Raw genomic sequence first — 19,018 nt, 5'->3', positions numbered from 1 at the left:
GGGTATCATCGGATGGGGCCACAGTGTCTTCTGATCCCTCCTGTCTCAGCCTCCAGTATTTATGCTGCAGTAGTTTATGTGTCGGGGGGCTAGGGTCAGTCTGTTACATCTGGAGTATTTCTCTTGTCTTATCCGGTGTCCTGTGTGTATTTAAATATGCTCTCTCTAATTCTCTCTTTCTCTCTTTCTGTCTTTCTCTCGGAGGACCTGAGCCCTAGGACCATGCCTCAGGACTACCTGGTATGATGACTCCTTGCTGTCCCCAGTCCACCTGGCCGTGCTGCTGCTCCAGTTTCAACTGTTCTGCCTGCGGCTATGGAACCCTGACCTGTTCACCGGACGTGCTTGTTGCACCCTCGACAACTACTATGATTATTATTATTTGACCATGCTGGTCATTTATGAACATTTTAACATTTTAACATTTTGACCATGTTCTGTTATAATATCCACCCTGCACAGCCAGAAGAGGACTGGCCACCCCTCATAGCCTGGTTCCTCTCTAGGTTTCTTCCTAGGTTTTTGGCCTTTCTAGGGAGTTTTTCCTAGGGAGTTTTTCCTAGCCACCGTGCTTCTTTCACATGCTTTGCTTGCTGTTTGGGGTTTTAGGCTGGGTTTCTGTACAGCACTTTGAGAATATCAGCTGATGTACGAAGGGCTATATAAAAATAAATTTGATTTGATTTGATTTGAGAACCAATGGATCTTGCCTCTCTTCCTGCTCGAGGCACTGCATGTTGTTTCCAACCTTAAAAGTAACAACAAAGAAAGTTAGCAGGTCTGTTAGGAAATACCTTTTCCTGGATAATGGGCATTTCTCTGCTGCACCAGAAACTCTAAATGGGGAGATGGGAAACTCCATTTGATTTGTGTTATTATACTCCTCTTTAATTTACAAATTTATTGAAGTGACTTTGAGACATGGCTGTATCTAGGAGAATTAAAATGTTGCTAAACCTGCTAGCTAGCTACATTTCGGCTACCTAGCAATTGCTGTGAAGTCACCTAAGTTATTTGAAATAACGATTGAGGTAGCTACAGTATGTAACCAATCTGTCACGTCCTGACCAGTAAAGGGGTTATTTGTTACTGTAGTTTGGTCAGGACGTGGCAGGGGGTGTTTGTTTTATGTGGTTCGGGGTGTGTTTTGTGTATGTGTTTAGGTAGAGGGGGTATTTGATTTATTAGTCCGGGGTTTGTTAGTCATTGTTCTATGTTAGTATATTTCTATGTTCTATCTAGTCTTTTGTATTTCTATGTTTAGTTAATTGGGGTTGGGACCTTCAGTTGGAGGCAGCTGGTTATTGGAGGCAGCTGGTTATTGGAGGCGGCTGGTTATTGGAGGCAGCTGGTTATTGGAGGCAGCTGGTTATTGGAGGCAGCTGGTTATCGTTGCCTCTGATTGAAGGTCCTATAATTAGGAGTTTGTTTTTTTCATGGGATTTTGTGGGAAGTTGTTCTGGTTTAGCTGTTGTGCCTGACGAGACTGTCCAGTTCGTTTTGTGTTTTGTATACGTTTATGTGTTTTCCTTCTTCACTATAATAAATAAAAAGAAGATGAGTATATATTTTCCTGCTGCGTTTTGGTCTTTACTCTACGACACCCGTGACACAATCTCAACACTTAATAACTACTACAAACTCATTTAAATTATCTTAAATAAAGGTTAATTTACTTGTTTTTCACTGTCCAGTGGCAGCACAAGTCAGCATCTGATTTGCAAATATAATCAGCGTCTTGTACTAAAAAAGTGTTACAAAAAAATACATTTTTATCTCTTGAATTGAAGAGCATGTTTTCATAGTTCTGGTCCTGGGTTCTTAGCCAGATGTGATCAGAGGTAAGTTGCACTTAATTTACCTTCTTCAATTGTAATAGACAACACAGGCATAGGGCTGGTATAGAGCACAGGGCTGGTATAGAATGCAGGGCTGGTATAGAACGCAGGGCTGGTATAGAACACAGGGCTGGTATAGAACGCAGGGCTGGTATAGAACGCAGGGCTGGTATAGAACACAGGGCTGGTATAGAACGCAGGGCTGGTATAGAACGCAGGGCTGGTATAGAACGCAGGGCTGGTATAGAACGCAGGGCTGGTATAGAACACAGGGCTGGTATAGAACGCAGGGCTGGTATAGAACACAGACACAGGGCTGGTATAGAACACAGGGCTGGTATAGGACACAGGGCTGGTATAGAACGCAGGGCTGGTATAGAACACAGACACAGGGCTGGTATAGAACACAGGGCTGGTATAGGACACAGGGCTGGTATAGAACGCAGGGCTGGTATAGAACACAGACACAGGGCTGGTATAGAACACAGGGCTGGTATAGGACACAGGGCTGGTATAGAACGCAGGGCTGGTATAGAACACAGACACAGGGCTGGTATAGAACACAGGGCTGGTATAGAACACAGGGCTGGTATAGAACGCAGGGCTGGTATAGAACACAGGGCTGGTATAGAACGCAGGGCTGGTATAGAACGCAGGGCTGGTATAGGACACAGGGCTGGTATAGAACACAGGGCTGGTATAGAACGCAGGGCTGGTATAGAGCACGACTGGTAGAGAACACAGACACAGGGCTGGTATAGAACACAGGGCTGGTATAGGACACAGGGCTGGTATAGAACACAGGGCTGGTATAGAACACAGGGCTGGTATAGAACACAGGGCTGGTATAGAACACAGGGCTGGTGTAGAACACAGGGCTGGTATAGGACACAGGGCTGGTATAGAACACAGGGCTGGTATAGGACACAGGGCTGGTATAGAACACAGGGCTGGTATAGAACACAGGGCTGGTATAGAACGCAGGGCTGGTATAGAACATAGGGCTGGTATAGGACACAGGGCTGGTATAGAATACAGACAAATGGCTGGTATAGAACACAGGGCTGGTATAGAACACAGGACAGGTATAGAACACAGGGCTGGTATAGAACACAGGGCTGGTATAGAACACAGGGCTGGTATAGGACACAGGGCTGGTATAGAACACAGGGCTGGTATAGGACACAGGGCTGGTATAGAACACAGGGCTGGTATAGAACACAGGGCTGGTATAGAACGCAGGGCTGGTATAGGACATAGGGCTGGTATAGGACACAGGGCTGGTATAGAATACAGACAAATGGCTGGTATAGAACACAGGGCTGGTATAGAACATAGGGCTGGTATAGAACACAGGGCTGGTATAGAACACAGGACAGGTATAGAACACAGGGCTGGTATAGAACGCAGGGCTGGTATAGGACACAGGGCTGGTATAGAACACAGGGCTGGTATAGGACACAGGACAGGTATAGAACACAGGGCTGGTATAGAACGCAGGGCTGGTATAGGACACAGGGCTGGTATAGAACACAGGGCTGGTATAGGACACAGGGCTGGTATAGAACACAGGGCTGGTATAGAACGCAGCTCTCCACAATCCCCCCCACAGTTCCCCAATAGCTGCTCCCTCAACCCTCCAAGATCCCCCCCACAGTTCCCCAATAGCTCCTCCCTCAACCCTCCAAGATCACCCCCACAGTTCCCCAATAGCTGCTCCCTCAACCCTCCAAGATCCCCCTACAGTTCCCCAATAGCTGCTCCCTCAACCCTCCAAGATCTCCCCACAGTTCCCCAATAGCTGCTCCCTCAATCCTCCAAGATCCCCCTACAGTTCCCCAATAGCTGCTCCCTCAACCCTCCAAGATCTCCCCACAGTTCCCCAATAGCTGCTCCCTCAATCCTCCAAGATCCCCCCCACAGTCCATCCCACCCCCCCGGAAGAATAAAAAAAAAATGCAATTTATTAAATTCCCCCAAGAACCCCCCAATGCACCAAGAATCAAGAGAATGAACTAAAGAGAAAAAAGGAGAAGACAGAAGAAAACAACAAACAAAAATGCAAAAAAATAAATAAAACTAAATAATAAATTTAAAACAAAGGACATCAAGGACAACTGTATATGTTTGTGTGCATGTCTGGCACTATTACATGTCTGTGTGTGTTCTTGTATGTGTTTATTTGAATGAGAGTGTGTGTATATTGCATGTGTACAAACACCTGCACGGCATCAGCCTCAGGCAAACCGGCATTAGTTGTAAAAACACTTTATCTTTTGACCATCATTCTCTCTCTCTCACACAGCAACTCCACTCCCAAATGCCTCCAATTCCACATACCAACCCTCAGCTTCCCTCAGCCCATCCCATCTATCTCTGCTGGCCACCCACTTCGTGTTTCTACGCAACACATACCTTTCAACTATGCTGTGATGTTTAACGTACAATTTCGATCTGTCTAATCGAATAGAATCTACAGATTGCGTGTTGAAGATAAATACTTTTACTAAGAGTATTAATATATTAGTAATTGACTGACCCAGTCTCTCCAGATCTCCTAACAGTACTATTTCTAGGTGTAACGCCCTGGCCATAGAGAGGGGTTTTTTGTTCTTTATTTTGGTTAGGCCAGGGTGTTACATTGGGTGGGCGTTCTATGTTCTGTGTCTATGTGTCTGTATTTCTTTGTTTTGGGCCGTGTGTGGCTCCCAAATCAGGCACAGCTGATGTTCGTTGCTGTTGATTGGGAGTCACACATAAGTGCATGTTTTTCCGTTGGGGTTTTGTGGGTAATTGTTTCTGTTCAGTGTGTTAGCTGTCAGTACTGTTTAGCTGTCGGTTGGTTCTTGTTTTGTAGTTATATAGTGTTCTTTCTGAATTAAATAATGAACACTAACTCCGCTGCACCTTGGTCTTCTTCCGACGACAGACGTTACACTAGCGTAAATTTTAGATCAATGCTATGCATTTTCAGCCATTCCTGAACCTGAGACCAGAAACAGGCTACCTGAGGGTAATACCAAAAATAAATAGTCTATTGATTCTGTATCCTCACAACAAAATCTGCAGAACTTCGATGATTTTATGCCCCAAATATTTAACATTTTGTTGGTGGCAAGAATTCTCTATAATAATTTTATCTGAAAAGCATGAAGTCTTGAATCTTGCGTTGTTTTATATATCAACTCATACGACTCATACGTACCATGGAATCGGTAGATCAAAAATCTCTTCCCAACTATTTTCCAATCTGTATGGCACAGTTGTCAACATCCTGGTCCTCAAATGAAACTGGTATACTTTCCTATTTATGCTGTTTTTATTCCTCCGCCAGTTTTGATCCTTTATATTGGGCAGACAGACCAGTTCCCTACCTCCTCCCGCTGCCACCCGCCTCCTCCATTTATGGGGCAATACTGTAATCAATTGGTTGTACTCTTGGATTGAGCAGACCTTCCCGTACAATTCTGATAACTCCATGAAGGACATCTCTACCATTCCAATTTACAATATAATTTAAGAACACAATACCCTTTTCAAACATCTTTCCCATAAATACAGGTATTGTATTTTCCAGCACATTTGAGTTCAGCCATAATATTTGTTGTAATATTTCTCCTATCTTTTCAGCGGGATGAAATTGAAATTGTAGCCAGCTCTGCAATGCTTGTTTGAAAAAGAGAGATACTTTGAAAAAAGTATCATTTTCAATTAATCTAAAATGAGGCATGGCAATCTGCACAAAGGCAAAAAGGCAATTTTTAAACAATGGATGAGCTTTTCTTAGTAATCTACTGGAGGACCATTTAGGGTTCAAATAAAACTTTTGAATGAGCGAAGCTTTTAGAGAGTTTAATGTTTTTATATTTAATCATCTCAACCCACCCAATTCATATTCATTATATATATATATATATATATATATATATAGGCTCGTTTTATTTTGTCTGGTTTAGCATCCCAGATTAAGCGAAATATTTTTTGCTCATATGATTTGAAAAACAAATCATCAGGAGTAGGCAGCACCATAAGTAAGTGAGTAAACTGAGATATGACTAAGGAGTTAATCAGGGCAATTTTTCATAAATAGACAGGTATCTACCTCTCCATGGTTGCAGGATCTTGTCTATTTTTACAAGTTTTCTATTGAAATTCATTGTGGAGAGCTTATTTATATCTTTTGTGATGTGAATACCGAGTATGTCTACTTCACCATCAGCCTATTTTATGGGAAAGCTGCAGGGTAATGTAAAAGTTGTATTTTTTAAAGATCCAATACGTAATATTGTACACTCATCACAATTAGGTTTTAGTCCAGAGAGTACAGAAAAGTTATCTAGATCTTTACATTTACATTTACATTTACGTCATTTAGCAGACGCTCTTATCCAGAGCGACTTACAAATTGGTGCATTCACCTTATGATATCCAGTGGAACAACCACTTTAAAATAGTACATCTATATCTTTTTTGGGGGGGGGGGGGTTAGAAGGATTACTTAATCCTATCCCAGGTATTCCTTAAAGAGGTGGGGTTTCAGGTGTCTCCGGTACAATGAGACATTGCAGGGATCTAGCTTGTGGACTTAACATAAAACTTAAGTCATCGACATACATGGACACCTTTGTTTTTAAGCCTTGGATTTCTAATCCTCTAATGTTGGTATTGGATCTGATTTTAATAGCCATAACGAATAGATATGGTGACAGCAGACACCCTTGTTTAACTCCTCTTGACAATTCAAAACTCTCTGAGAAGTAGCCGTTATTTACTATTTTACACCTGGGGTTGCTATACATTATTTTTTTATAAGAGAATTACTGAAATTGAAAAATATCCAGGCATTTATAAATAAAATCCAGTCTTACTTTATCAAATGCCTTTTCAAAATCCACTATAAATACCATTCCTGTCACGTCCTGACCAGTGAAAGAGGTCATTTGCCATAGTAGAGTGGTCAGGGCGTGGCAAGGGGGTTTGTTTTGTAGGTATTTGGGGTTTCTGTTTCTATGTGGGTTTGTTCTAGTTATCATTTTCTATGTGTTGGTTTTCATGTTCGGCCGAGTATGGTTTCCAATCAGAGGCAGGTGTCTTTCGTTGTCTCTGATTGGAAGCCATACTTAGGCAGCCTGTTTTTCCTTTGGGGTTTGTGGGTGGTTGTTTTCCGTTTTGTCTGAGTACCTTATGGAACTGTTGGCTGTCGTTTTGTTATTTCGTACAATAAAGTAAGAATGAGACATGCTGCGCCTTGGTCTCCAGTTTACGACCCCTGTGACAATTCCTGGCTTCTGATATGTTTCATGATGTTCTATTATTTCTAGTAGTTGTCGTATATTATCTCCAATGTATCGTCCATGTCTGATCAGGATGAACAATGCCTGGTAAAACCTTTTTAATTCTGAGTGCTATGCATTTTGCTAGCATTTTTGCATCACAACATTGAAGTGTAAGGGGCCTCCAGGTTTTTTTTTTAGATAGACCGGGTCTTTATATTTGCCATCTGGGTCTTGTTTTAATAATACAGAAATCAGACCTTCCTGCTGAGTACCTGACAGACTACCATTTCTATAGGAGTAGTTAAAACAATCTAACAATGGAGCTTTAAGTATATAAAAAAATACTTGATATACATCTACCGGTATGCCATCAAGCCCTGGGGTTTTTCCAGACTGAAAGGATTTAATAGCCTCAAAAAGTTCTTCCTCTGTAATTTGGCCTTCGCACTGATCTTTCTGTACATTTGTTAATTTTCCATTTTTTATATTACTTGGAAAGAATTCCTTACCGTAATCTTCATTCAGTGGGAGAGGATGAGATGGAAAAGAGAACATCTGCCTAAAATAATTAGCTTCCTCTTTTAAAATATCATTCGGAGAATCATAGATTATTTTTGTTAGCGTTCCTGTATTGGAGATTCAGGAAGAATTTTGTGCATTTTTCTCCACATTCCATCCAGTTTGCTAACAGACTTCTTCCATCGCAACATCCCTCTAAGGCCCTTGTGCTAGCCTCCTAGCCCCGGCCCGCTAGCTGTCTGAATCGCTGTGTCTCCGGCCCGCTGAGCTACTCACTGGACCCCTATGATCACTCGGCTACGCATGCATCTCCCTAATGTCAATATGCCTTGTCCATTGCTGTTTTGGTTAGTGATTATTGCCTTATTTCACTGTAGAGCCTCTAGTCCTGCTCAATATGCCTTAGCTAAGCCTTTAATTCCACCTCCCACACATGAGGTGACCTCACCTGGTTTAAATGATGTCTCTAGAGACAATACCTCTCTCATCGTCACTCAATGCCTAGGTTTACCTCCACTGTATTCACATCCTACCATACCTGTGTCTGTACATTATGCCTTGAATCTATTATACCGCGGCCAGAAACCTGCTCCTTTTACACTCTGTTCTGAACGTGCTGTTCTTATAGCCTTTAGCCGTACCCTTATCCTACTCCTCCTCTGTTCCTCTGGTGATGTAGAGGTTAATCCAGGCCCTGCAGTGCCTAGCTCCACTCCCATTCCCCAGGCGCTCTCATTTGCTGACTTCTGTAACCGTAAAAGCCTTGGTTTCATGCATGTTAACATTAGAAGCCTCCTCCCTAAGTTTGTTTTATTTACTGCTTTAGCACACTCTGCCAACCCAGATGTCCTAGCCGTGTCTGAATCCTGGCTTAGCAAGGCCACCAAAACCCCAGAAATTTCTATCCATAACTACAACATTTTCCCGACAAGATAGAACTGCCAAAGGGGGCAGAGTTGCAATCTACTGCAGAGATAGCATGCAGAGATCTGTCATACTATCCAGGTCTGTGCCCAAAAAATTTAAGCTTTTTACTTTTAAAAATCCAACATTCCAGAAACAAGTCTCTCTCCATTGCCACTTGCTATAGACCACCTTCTGCCCCCTGGACACCATATGTGAATTGATTGCCCCCCATTTATCTTCAGAGCTCGTGCTGATAGATGACCTAAACTGGGACATGCTTAACACCCCGGCCATCCTACAATCTAAGCTTGATGCCCTCAATCTCACACAAATTATAAATGAACCTACCAAGTACAACCCCAAATCCGTAAACACAGGCATCCTCATAGATATCATTCTAACCAACCTGCCCTCCAAATACACCTCTGCTGTCTTCAACCAGGATCTCAGCGATCACTGCCTCATTGCCTGCGTCCGTAATGGGTCCGCAGTAAAACGACCAACCCTCATCACTGTCAAACGCTCCATAAAACACTTCAGCGAGCAGGCCTTTCTAATCGACCTGGTCCGGGTATCCTGGAAGGATATTGACCTCATTCTGTCAGTAGAGGTAATCTGGTTATTCTTTAAAAGTGCTTTCCTCTCCATCTTAAATAATATCCTGTTAGGGCTAGGGGCAGCATTGACACGGCTGGATAAAAAACATACCCGATTTAATCTGGTTACCACTCCTACTCAGTAACTAGAATATGCATATACTTATTACATATGGATAGAAAACACCCTAAATTTTCTAAAACTGTTTGAATGGTGTCTGTGAGTATAACAGAACTCAAATGGCAGGTCAAAACCTGAGAGATTCCTTTACAGGAAGTGGCCTGTCTGACCATTTGTTGAACTTGTTTTCCATCTCTATCATTTACTAAGGATCTCTGCTCTAACGTGACACTTCCCACGTCTTCCATAGGCTCTCAGAGCCCGGGAAAAAACAGAATGTCGTCATTCCAGCCCCAGGCTGAAACACATTATCGCCTTTCTCAAGTGGCCCATCAAGAGACACTAGCTTATGCGCGTGACCCCGACCGCCCCCGCCTTTGGGATTTTTTCCTCTGTTTGCCGAAAAGGAGATTCCCTGTCGGCATGCCCCATTAGTGTAACCTGATGTCTCTAGAGTAACCTGATGTCTCCAGAGTAACCTGATGTCTCCAGAGTAACCTGATGTCTCCAGAGTAACCTGATGTCTCTAGAGTAACCTGATGTCTCCAGAGTAACCTGATGTCTCCAGAGTAAGCTGATGTCTCTAGAGTAACCTGATGTCTCTAGAGTAACCTGATGTCTCCAGAGTAACCTGATGTCTCTAGAGTAACCTGATGTCTCTAGAGTAACCTGATGTAACCTGATGTCTCCAGAGTAACCTGATGTAACCTGATGTCTCCAGAGTAACCTGATGTCTCCAGAGTAACCTGATGTCTCCAGAGTAACCTGATGTAACCTGATGTCTCTAGAGTAACCTGATGTAACCTGATGTCTCCAGAGTAACCTGATGTAACCTGATGTCTCCAGAGTAACCTGATGTAACCTGATGTCTCCAGAGTAACCTGATGTAACCTGATGTCTCCAGAGTAACCTGATGTCTCCAGAGTAACCTGATGTCTTTAGAGTAAACTGATGTAACCTGATGTCTCCAGAGTAACCTGATGTCTCTAGAGTAAACTGATGTAACCTGATGTCTCCAGAGTAACCTGATGTCTCTAGAGTAACCTGATGTAACCTGATGTCTCCAGAGTAACCTGATGTCTCCAGAGTAACCTGATGTCTTTAGAGTAAACTGATGTAACCTGATGTCTCCAGAGTAACCTGATGTCTCTAGAGTAACCTGATGTAACCTGATGTCTCCAGAGTAACCTGATGTCTCCAGAGTAACCTGATGTAACCTGATGTCTCCAGAGTAACCTGATGTCTCCAGAGTAACCTGATGTCTCTAGAGTAACCTGATGTAACCTGATGTCTCCAGAGTAACCTGATGTCTCTAGAGTAAACTGATGTAACCTGATGTCTCCAGAGTAACCTGATGTCTCTAGAGTAACCTGATGTCTCCAGAGTAACCTGATGTCTCTAGAGTAACCTGATGTAACCTGATGTCTCCAGAGTAACCTGATGTCTCTAGAGTTTTCTAACAGCTCTGAACTCTAAACTTAACTGAACTTGCTCACATTGAAGTTGTTCGATCCCTCCCCCTCTCCCACCTCTTTCTTCTCCCTTCATCTCCTTTCGTCCTTTCCCTCTCCCACCTCTTTCTTCTCCCTTCATCTCCTTTCGTCCTTTCCCTCTCCCACCTCTTTCTTCTCCCTTCATCTCCTTTCGTCCTTTCCCTCTCCCACCTCTTTCTTCTCCCTTCATCTCCTTTCGTCCTTTCCCTCTCCCACCTCTTTCTTCTCCCTTCATCTCCTTTCGTCCTTTCCCTCTCCCACCTCTTTCTTCTCCCTTCATCTCCTTTCGTCCTTTCCCTCTCCCACCTCTTTCTTCTCCCTTCATCTCCTTTCGTCCTTTCCCTCTCCCACCTCTTTCTTCTCCCTTCATCTCCTTTCGTCCTTTCCCTCTCCCACCTCTTTCTTCTCCCTTCATCTCCTTTCGTCCTTTCCCTCTCCCACCTCTTTCTTCTCCCTTCATCTCCTTTCGTCCTTTCCCTCTCCCACCTCTTTCTTCTCCCTTCATCTCCTTTCGTCCTTTCCCTCTCCCACCTCTTTCTTCTCCCTTCATCTCCTTTCGTCCTTTCCCTCTCCCACCTCTTTCTTCTCCCTTCATCTCCTTTCGTCCTTTCCCTCTCCCACCTCTTTCTTCTCCCTTCATCTCCTTTCGTCCTCCCCCTCTCCCACCTCTTTCTTCTCCCTTCATCTCCTTTCGTCCTCCCCCTCTCCCACCTCTTTCTTCTCCCTTCATCTCCTTTCGTCCTTTCCCTCTCCCACCTCTTTCTTCTCCCTTCATCTCCTTTCGTCCTCCCCCTCTCCCACCTCTTTCTTCTCCCTTCATCTCCTTTCGTCCTTTCCCTCTCCCACCTCTTTCTTCTCCCTTCATCTCCTTTCGTCCTCCCCCTCTCCCACCTCTTTCTTCTCCCTTCATCTCCTTTCGTCCTCCCCCTCTCCCACCTCTTTCTTCTCCCTTCATCTCCTTTCGTCCTCTCCCTCTCCCACCTCTTTCTTCTCCCTTCATCTCCTTTCGTCCTCCCCCTCTCCCACCTCTTTCTTCTCCCTTCATCTCCTTTCGTCCTTTCCCTCTCCCACCTCTTTCTTCTCCCTTCATCTCCTTTCGTCCTTTCCCTCTCCCACCTCTTTCTTCTCCCTTCATCTCCTTTCGTCCTTTCCCTCTCCCACCTCTTTCTTCTCCCTTCATCTCCTTTCGTCCTTTCCCTCTCCCACCTCTTTCTTCTCCCTTCATCTCCTTTCGTCCTTTCCCTCTCCCACCTCTTTCTTCTCCCTTCATCTCCTTTCGTCCTCCCCCTCTCCCACCTCTTTCTTCTCCCTTCATCTCCTTTCGTCCTTTCCCTCTCCCACCTCTTTCTTCTCCCTTCATCTCCTTTCGTCCTTTCCCTCTCCCACCTCTTTCTTCTCCCTTCATCTCCTTTCGTCCTTTCCCTCTCCCACCTCTTTCTTCTCCCTTCATCTCCTTTCGTCCTTTCCCTCTCCCACCTCTTTCTTCTCCCTTCATCTCCTTTCGTCCTTTCCCTCTCCCACCTCTTTCTTCTCCCTTCATCTCCTTTCGTCCTTTCCCTCTCCCACCTCTTTCTTCTCCCTTCATCTCTTTTTGTCCTTTCCGTCTTTCCCATCTCTCTCTTCTCCCTCCGTCTCCCTTCGTCCTTTCTCTCTCCCACCTCTCTAACTGGTAGGACTGTTTAACTCAGTGATTCTCAACTGGTGGGTTGCGGAAGGTTTTGAATGGGTAGCGGGCATCCCCCCCCAAAATAAATCGAAATAATTGTTGTTAAAAAATAAAATGAAAACATTTATCCAGTCTGATTTTAAACAACTAAAACCAGGTAGAAAGTGTATAGAAATTATAATGAACCTACATATTTTAATTATTTTATCTCTGAACAAGTTTTCTTCAATCAGAGTATTTTTAATATACAGGTAGAGCTGGTTGATTTAGTGGTCTCAAACCAGTGAGTTTATTGGGGCATCCCGAGAGGCGCAGCGTTACTAAAGATCCTGGTTCGATACCGGCTGTGTTGCAGCCGGCTGCGACTGGGAGACCCATGAGTTGACACACAATTGGCCCAGCATCGTCCGGGTTAGGGGAGGGTTTGGCCCAGCGTCGTCCGGATTAGGGGGAGGGTTTGGCCCAGCGTCGTCCGGATTAGGGGGAGGGTTTGGCCCAGCGTCGTCCGGATTAGGGGGAGGGTTTGGCCCAGCGTCGTCCGGATTAGGGGGAGGGTTTGGCCCAGCGTCGTCCGGATTAGGGGGAGGGTTTGGCCCAGTGTCGTCCGGATTAGGGGGAGGGTTTGGCCCAGAGTCGTCCGGGTTAGGGGGAGGGTTTGGCCCAGTGTCGCCCGGATTAGGGGTAGGGTTTCGCCCAGTGTCGTCCGGATTAGGGGGAGGGTTTGGCCCAGCGTCGTCTGGGTTAGGGGGAGGGTTTGGCCCAGCGTCGTCTGGGTTAGGGGAGGGTTTGGCCGGCAGGGATGTCCTTGTCCCATCGCGCACTAGCGACTCCTGTGGCGGGCCGGGTGCAGTGCACGCTGACCAGGTCGCCAGGTGTATGGTGTTTTAACCGACACATTGGTGCGGCTGGATTCGGGGTTAAGCGGGGCATTGTGTCAAGAAGCAGTGCGGCTTGGTTGGGATGTGTTTCGGAGGACTCATGGCTCTCGACCTTCGCCTCTCCTGAATCTGTACGGGAGTTGCAGCGATGGGACAAGACTGTAACTACCAATTGGATATGACAACATTTTGGGGTTAAAAAAATGTAAAGAAAAAATTAACCAGTGAAATTGCATTTTTGACAATGAAAAAGGTGGGAATTTTGTTCCCTTGACAACGAGAAATGTGGGAGTGTTGTTCCCTCGTCATACAATTCCAACAATTCCAACATACTGCCCAATATAGCGTCCGAAACATTTCCCAGATTGCATTTTGTCCCCCCAAAATTCGGAGGCGAATATTGGGTCACGACTAACAATGTTCAATTTGGGTGCCACAGGATCACATCCTAGAGACCAGGATCAATACAACTAAAACAGGATCAATACAACTAACACAGGATCACAGCATAGAGACCAGAATCACACCATAGAGACCAGGATCACAGCATAGAGACCAGGATCACACCATAGAGACCAGGACCACACCATAGAGACCAGGATCAATACAACTAACACAGGATCACACCATAGAGACCAGGATCACACCATAGAGACCAGGATCACACCATAGAGACCAGGATCACACCATAGAGACCAGGATCACACCATAGAGACCAGGATCACACCATAGAGACCAGGACCACACCATAGAGACCAGGATCACACCATAGAGACCAGGATCAATACAACTAACACAGGATCACACCATAGAGATCAGGATCACACCACAGAGACCAGGATCACACCATAGAGACCAGGATCACACCATAGAGACCAGGATCACAGCATAGAGACCAGGATCACACCATAGAGACCAGGACCACACCACAGAGACCAGGATCACACCATAGAGACCAGGATCACACCATAGAGACCAGGACCACACCATAGAGACCATGACCACACCATAGAGACCAGGATCACACCATAGAGACCAGGATCACACCATAGAGACCAGGATCACACCATAGAGACCAGGACCACACCATAGAGACCAGGATCACACCATAGAGACCAGGATCACACCATAGAGACCAGGATCACACCATAGAGACCAGGATCACACCATAGAGACCAGGATCACAGCATAGAGACCAGGATCACACCATAGAGACCAGGATCACACCATAGAGACCAGGATCACACCATAGAGACCAGGATCACACCATAGAGACCAGGACCACACCATAGAGACCAGGATCACACCATAGAGACCAGGATCACACCATAGAGACCAGGATCACACCACAGAGACCAGGATCACACCATAGAGACCAGGATCACACCATAGAGACCAGGATCACAGCATAGAGACCAGGATCACACCATAGAGACCAGGATCACACCACAGAGATCAGGATCACACCATAGAACCAGGATCACACCACAGAGACCAGGATCACACCATAGAGACCAGGATCACAGCATAGAGACCAGGATCACACCATAGAGACCAGGATCACACCATAGAGATCAGGATCACACCATAGAGACCAGGATCACACCATAGAGACCAGGATCACACCATAGAGACCAGGATCACACCACAGAGACCAGGATCACACCACAGAGACCAGGATCACACCATAGAGACCAGGATCACACCATAGAGACCAGGATCACACCATAGAGACCAGGATCACACCATAGAGATCAGGATCACACCATAGAACCAGGATCACACCACAGAGACCAGGATCACACCACAGAGACCAGGATCACACCACAGAGACCAGGATCACACCATAGAGACCAGGATCACACCATAGAGACCAGGATCACACCATAGAGACCAGGATCACACCATAGAGACCACATTTAAACATCTTCGTACAACCATTTACCTCAAAAACCTGTCTGTCTGAAACTCTGTTCTATAGACAGACAGGCGAGCTGGGAAAACACTCAGGTTAGTTACCAGTCACTGCTATGCTAGTGATCATGTAGTTTCTGTACCATGCACTGTCAGTGGGACATCCTTTCCAACTTAGCGGTTTGCTACAAATGAGGATCTACTTTCACTTAATGACAGGTACGCACGCACGCACGCACGCACGCACACACACACACACACACACACACACACACACACACACACACACACACACACACACACACACACAGTTGTGTTTAACTAACCTAGTGGGGGAACACTCAAAATCCTATTGTTTGCCTTGTGGAGACCAACAAAATGTCCCCAGTTTGTCAAATTTGTCTTACTTTGCTATTCTTGAGGGTGCTTCAGGTCCCCACAAGTATAGTTAAACATGTACGCACACACACACACACACACACACACACACACACACAGACACAGACACACACCGACCGTGAGTGAACAGCACTGAAAACTTTGCATGTGCTCTTACCTCCGTCTATGCTCTCCCTCTGTTCCTCTGTCCGTCAGTCCCTCTCTTCCTCTCTCCTCCCCCCAGTGAGAGACAGATCCCGGTGAAAGGGGGAAATATAGTCCACCTATCGCTCTCCTCTGCTCCCTGTCAGAATTATCCCAAACTCCTAATCTGGCGTCCTCTTTTAAAGCCTTAGACGCAGCCTTTGATCCATCCACTGTGTGTGTTGGTCTGTCTCCCACTCTCTTTGGGAAAGAATTGTTCTGAAAGTTAAAGGAGTCTCAAAGCTTGTCCCACCCTTCCCATTAGGCTGCCTGTAGGTCCTAGTGCCTACCCTTCTCTCTCTCTCTCTCCCCGCCCACCTGGAGAGCTCCACTGTTCCTCAGATCTATTCAATGCCCCTGTAGAGACAGAGGTTTGTTTGTTTTCTTTACCTGGCAGTTCATTGATTAGTTAATGGTCAGAATCAGTCCCTGATTAGAGGGGAAGGATGAAAATCTCCTACGCTCACTAAGACAAAAACATCTCTCCTACATTCTTCTCACTAAGATAAAAACATCTCTCCTACATTCTTCTCACTAAGATAAAAACATCTCTCCTACATTCTTCTCACTAAGATAAAAACATCTCTCCTAAATTCTTCTCACTAAGATAAAAACATCTCTCCTAAATTCTTCTCACTAAGATAAAAACATCTCTCCTACATTCTTCTCACTAAGATAAAAACATCTCTCCTACATTCTTCTCACTAAGATAAAAACATCTCTCCTAAATTCTTCTCACTAAGATAAAAACATCTCTCCTACATTCTTCTCACTAAGACAAAAACATCTCTCCTACATTCTTCTCACTAAGATTAAAACCTGCAGTCACCCCCTCTCATTCACTCTTCCCTTGTCCTCACTCACTCACTCACTCACTCACTCACTCACTCACTCACTCACTCACTCACTCACTCACTCACTCACTCACTCACTCACTCACTCACTCACTCACTCACTCACTCACTCACTCACTCACTCACTCACTCACTCACTCACTCACTCACTCACTCACTCACTCACTCACTCACTGTCTCACTCACTGTCTCACTCACTGTCTCACTCACTGTCTCACGTCAGAGATACAACGGCGTTACTGTAAGACAAGTCAACGTGTAACATGTTACTTTAGTAAATGTAAAACTCTAATTTCCCATTCATAAAATAATAAGGAAGGACCGTGATCTGGAGTTTCACATTTACTGAAGTAATTTGCATGATTTCAGCTGGGATTACATAGAGCGTAGTTAGTGATCGATCCGAAAAGGTAATCAGAAAATAACACATACATTATCCTACACAGTTACGGGGTCATTCTAACTACAGAGAGGCCCGGGGCCTCATTTATACCAGTCTACAGAGCACAGGGAGGTCATTCTAACTACAGAGAGGCCCGGGGCCTCATTTATACCAGTCTACAGAGCACAGGGAGGTCATTCTAACTACAGAGAGGCCCGGGGCCTCATTTATACCAGTCTACAGAGCACAGTGAGGTCATTCTAACTACAGAGAGGCCCGGGGCCTCATTTATACCAGTCTACAGAGCACAGTGAGATCATTCTAACTACAGAGAGGCCCGGGGCCTCATTTATACCAGTCTACAGAGCACAGTGAGATCATTCTAACTGCAGAGAGACCAGGGGCCTCATTTATACCAGTCTATACCAGTGTACAATAATATTGAGATTTGTAGACGTTGCAAACGCCATAAATATACGCGTGTTTCCTGTCAGTAAATCAGAGCTGATGTAAAACTGTGCGTGCATTATGACTCAGCCTGAATAACGCCCATCACTCACCTTTTATAGTGACAGTAATGACGTATAATTTGCTGTATACTTTGGTAGTAATGGAATTAAGCCTAAACATTTTATGAAAGTAAATTGTTGTAGACCTGTAAACAGATCATTTGAATTCAATAATGTTTGGCGTAAACTTTTCCCAAAACGAAATATGTTGCACTGGCCGCAAATTTTGAAACATTGTCTAGTAAGTTTGGTCATGGCTCACATCGACACCATCATCCCAGAAACCATAGACCCACTCCAATTTGCATACCGCCCAAACAGATCCTCAGATGATGCAATCTCTATTGCACTCCACACTGCCCTTTCACACCTGGACAAAAGGAACACCTATGTGAGAATGCTATTCATTGACTACAGCTCAGCGTTCAACACCATAGTACCTTCAAAGCTCATCACTAAGCTAAGGACCCTGGGACTAAACACCTCCCTCTGCAACTGGATCCTGGACTTCCTGACGGGCCCCCCCCCCCTGGTGGTAAGGGTAGGTAACAACACATCTGCCACGCTGATCCTCAACATGGGGGCCACTCAGGGGTGCGTGCTCAGTCCCCTCCTGTACTCCCTGTTCACTCATGACTGCACGGCCAGACATAACTCCAACACCATCATTAAGTATGGTGACGCCACTACAGTGGTAGGTCTGATCACCGACAACGATGAGACAGCCTATAGGGAGGAGGTCAGAGACCTGGCCGTGTGGTGCCAGGATAACAACCTCTCCCTCAACGTGATCAAGACAAAAAAGATGATTGTGGACTACAGGAAAAGGAGGACCGAGCACGCCCCCATTCTCATCGACGGGGCTGTAGTGGAGCAGGTTGAGAGTTTCAAGTTCCTTGGTGTCCACATCAACAACAAACTAACATGGTCCAAACACACCAAGACAGTCGTGAAGAGGGAACGACAAAACCTAATCCCCAAGGAGACTGAAAAGATTTGGCATGGGTCCCCAGATCCTCAAAAAGTTCTACAGCGACACCATCGAGAGCATCCTGCCTGGTTTGGCAACTGCTCGGCCTCCGACCAAGAGGCACTATAGAGGCTAGTGCGTACGGCCCAGTAAATCACTGAGGCCAAGCTTCCTGCCATCCAGGACCTGTATACCAGGCGGTGTCAGAGGAAGGCCCTAAAAATTGTCAAAGACTCCAGCCACCCTAGTCATAGACTGTTCTCTCTGCTACCGCACGACAAGTGGTACTGAAGCGCCAAGTCTAGGTCCAAGAGGCTTCTAAACAGCTTCTACCCCCAAGCCATAAGACTCCTGAACAGCTAATCAAAGGGCTACCCAGACTATTTGCCTTGTCCCCCCCCCCCCCTCTTTTTACACTGCTGCTACTCTCTGGTTTTTATCCATGCATAGTCACTTTAACACTACTTATATGTACATATTACCTCAATTACCTCGACTAACCGGTAGTATGTCT

At 45.3% G+C, this 19,018-nt stretch overlaps 1 protein-coding gene across 1 annotated transcript in view; it reads right to left on the bottom strand.

Annotated features, from left to right (window-relative positions):
* ngfa (nerve growth factor a (beta polypeptide)) overlaps positions 1–15,979 on the bottom strand; it is a 43,378-nt gene extending 27,399 nt beyond the window's left edge. Inside the window, exon 1 of the mRNA XM_045696567.1 lies at positions 15,764–15,979. The gene's annotated coding sequence lies outside the window, so the exon portion shown is untranslated. The remainder of the gene's footprint in view (positions 1–15,763) is intronic.
* Between the last annotated feature and the right edge of the window lie 3,039 nt (positions 15,980–19,018).

This window comes from Salmo salar, chromosome 15 (assembly GCF_965601325.2).
Source record: "Salmo salar chromosome 15, fSalSal1, whole genome shotgun sequence".
Taxonomy (NCBI): domain Eukaryota; kingdom Metazoa; phylum Chordata; class Actinopteri; order Salmoniformes; family Salmonidae; genus Salmo; species Salmo salar.
This window is presented reverse-complemented; position numbering and strand designations above follow the sequence as displayed.